This window comes from Rattus norvegicus, chromosome 1, assembly GCF_021556685.1.
Source record: "Rattus norvegicus strain SHRSP/BbbUtx chromosome 1, alternate assembly SHRSP_T2T, whole genome shotgun sequence".
In the NCBI taxonomy this organism is placed as follows: Eukaryota; Metazoa; Chordata; class Mammalia; order Rodentia; family Muridae; genus Rattus; species Rattus norvegicus.
In genome coordinates this window covers 99,537,242-99,541,014 of record NC_141534.1, presented here as the reverse complement: position 1 = coordinate 99,541,014, position 3,773 = coordinate 99,537,242, and positions in this window count along the sequence as shown.

Below are 3,773 nucleotides of genomic sequence, written 5' to 3'. Positions count from 1 at the left end.
GGATTTAGACATCAGCCCCCTTACATAGCCTCTCACTTTCATACCTGAGGCCGTGTGAGACCCAGGGAGAGTGTGAAAAACAATTCTGCATGACCATCAAAACCCAATTGAAAGGGTCAACAAGCAGCACCAGTCTGAACCGCCAGAGAAGAGTGACTGGCTGTCAAAACACTTCAAAACGCACTCCATCACAGGCACTTAAGGAGACATGATTTTAATTTTTAATATTTTAGATTTATTTATTTATTTGATTCTTTGTATATATGAAGAATATTTTGCCTGCACGGGATGCCTGAGCAGGACATGGGTCTTAAGTCCAAGTCCTGCCTGGACCAACTTCCACTGCCAAGGTCAGAGGGCTAAGGAACTTGCTAGTCAGAACCACATGTGGTACCCAGTGCTCAGCCCTAAATGGGACATCCGTCTCAAGCCCTGTCTGTCTCCCAGGTTCAAGAACATCCTAGGAGGAGGGGCTGGAGGATGGAGAGGAGGGATGGGAAACACCATCTTTAGGACATGCCGGGGCACTGCACCCATGAACTCGGCAGCTCTGGTTCTCTGTACAAGATCACTCAACAGGCTGCATTAACTGGGAAAGAGAGATGGGGAGAGCCTGGGGGGAGGGGAAACGGAGGGAGAGAGAGGAGAATATGGAGGGGAGAAGGAAACATTGGGGTGCAAGGGAGGAGTTGGGGGCTCCTGAGGGGCAGTTGTGGGAGTGTAAGGGAGATGTTTTGGATACACACGATCAAATATACTGTTTACGTGAATGAAACTGTCAAAGAATAACTAAAATATATTCTGTTAAAACACATGCACGCACCCATGTGCACACACACACAGGGTTAAGTGCATATAATGTAATGACAAGATAGGAGGTTGCAGAAAGCAGGAGGCAGAGGGAGACTCCTTGATTGGAGGATGGGAGTGTGCCTTTGAAGGTATACCTTGGCTCTGTTCTTCTGTCCCTCTGCTCCCCAGCTGCCACTATCGTCTGCCACGCACTCCGACCTCCATGGTATCTCGTCTCAGGCCTGAAACTGTGCAGACAGTCAACCAGGAAACCTTGGAAACCATGAACTCAAATAGATTCTCCTCTGAGTTCTTGGGTTGGGTATTTTAACACAGCAAGGGAGAGCTGATTAACACAGAGAAGGGCCTGGCTTACTGAATAAATGAGGTCCCTGTCGTTTTGTCTTAAAGCTCTGATTTGTCCCTTCTGAGACGTCTCCGCCAGAAAACTATGCAGTGGCCCCCGCTGAGAGACTCCACCTCTTCAGTGGTGGGAGACACAGAAAGAAGCCAACAGCATGCACTGTGCTTCCCCAGAGCTCCGAGGACTTCTGTGCAGAGCCAAGCCCCATCCATCCCATTCTGACACCCCATGATGGATTGAGATTTCAAGCCAAGACTCCACTTAGAAAGAGAACAAAACCAGATCAGAAGGTGTGAGCCGACACCTAGGATCCAGAACTATACTGGATCAGTATATCCAGGAAGTACTTCATAAATGTTTAACTGAATATTCAGGAGTCAACATAATCATTCTCCAAAAAGTAGTAGCTTCCTCCCAGCCCCAGAGATAAGAGAAAAATATGTTGATAAAAGCCATATTAAAAATATATCAATACATTTTCCCCCTATGGCCTGGATGCCTGAGTCCTGTGTTGAAATGCTAGACCCTTCCCAAAGTGAAGGCATTAAGAGGTAGGGAACCTTTAGGAGACTAGAACATCAACCCATGACCCCTGGGGTTGGGATTAGGGCCTTATAGAAAGGGAAGCAGACTGAAGACACAGCTTCATGACAGAGTGCTTGACTAGTGTGCAAAGCACAAGGTTCTGAGTTCAAACCCTCAGCGCCCTTGTAAAACAAAAACAAAACAGAACAAACCAGTTGGGTTGGAGAGATGGCTCAATGGTTAAGAGCACTGCTCTTCCAGAGGTTCCCAGCAACCACAAGGTGTCTCACAAACATCTCTAACAGGATCTGACGCCCTCTTCTGTCACAAAGGTGTACATGCAGATAGAGCACTCATAAAATAAATCTTTAAAAAAAAAAAGGCATACTTTGCATTTTGTAACCTCAAATGTTACAGAATGGAAACACACAGATTCTGAGAGCTCAGCAGCTGAAACAGCCATCTAGAGGAGAGCCTGCCTCAAGAGACTCACAGGGAGAGCTCACACACTCATGCATGGGTGTGCAATCACACACGCACATACATCACATGCATACTACACACTATACAGCGCACACACACACCCCAAATACAGACACACCGCATAGACCACCACACACACATACCATACAAATACAAGAGACATACGCCACAGAAAGCACACAAACCACAAACACACGAAAGAAAATATGTAAACTGATCTGAGTGGACCAAGCACTGTAGACATGACAAGACTCCACATAAGCTGGAGACACTCAATTAGGCAGCTAATTACCCTGAAGCTGTATTGATGCCCCGTTTGAAGCAGCCCACTCCTCAGACTCTAAACAGACGAGTGGGTCACCTCCCTCAGGGAATCAGGAGTACAGAGAGGGGAGGCAGCGTTAATCAAGGCTCTGGGCCTCCTCCCCTCCCACAGTCCTTGTCACTGGATGCCCAAGCAGCTCCCTTTTGAGAACCCCTGAAATGTGAGTGTTAAATGTGGGTTACAGTCAGGGCTCCGAGCAGAAGTTTCCTCTGCAGGCCCTACCATGAGGATGTCAACCCTTCAGTGACAGCTGACCCTTCTCATCACCAAGGGTCACCCTGGGAACTGTTCTTGTTAAGCCTTCGGACTCGGGGCCTGGCTGATGCAGTCTATTAATGGCCCCGCTATAACTCACCTGGGCAGGCAGTGGCTCGTGTCCCCGCTCCTGGTATCGAATTACCAGATCATTAGACTTAGATTAGTTCTTCATACCCCTTGGACAGAGACATGCTAATTTGGATTCTTAGACATTAAAATCTTACAAAGTTCTCAAGCAAGTGACATTAGGCTCAGTTTCTTAATTTAGTGTTCTATCAGCAAGACAAGTATGTTGGCGTCTGCCTCCCATGGAGAGCAGATTCCTCTGTCGGTGGGCAAGTGACTGTACCCAAACAGTTCTCTCTAGGCAGGGGGTTTGCGTACGTCTGTGAGGTAAGTGCTGGGATTTGAACCTAGGGCCTTGCATATGCTGGGCTGCTAGGCAACCAGTCAACTACCACTGAACTGTAATACCAGCCTCTTCAGTCAATTTTTTTTTCAATTTTCTTATGTGTGTAGGTGTTTTGCCTGCATGTATGTCTATGTACCATGTGTGTGCTGGTGCCCATGGGGGCCAAAATAAGATGTTGGACACCCAGGGACTAGAGTTACAAATGTGAGCTGCCATGTGGGTGCTGGGAATTGAACCGGCATCCCCTGTTAGAGCGGCCAATGCTCTTAACTGTTAAACCATCTCTCAGCCCCTTAAAATTACCTTTAGATTCATTTATTTATTTTTATGTAGATGGGCATCTCAACTGCATGTATGTACTTGTACCACGTATATGCCTGGTACCCGTAGAAGTGAGAAAAGGTCTCTGTGTTCCCTCGAGATAGAGTCACGGGTGGTGATTCTGAGAATTGAACTCGGGTCCTCTGCAAGAGCAAAATGTGCACTTAACTGCTGAACCCTCTCCCCAGCCCCCAGGGAATTTTTTTTAAGACTCATTTTTAGCCATGTGAACATATTTTTATTCAAAAGTTAAATATGCATGAAAGTCAATTAGCTGTTAATTGAAGAAAAGC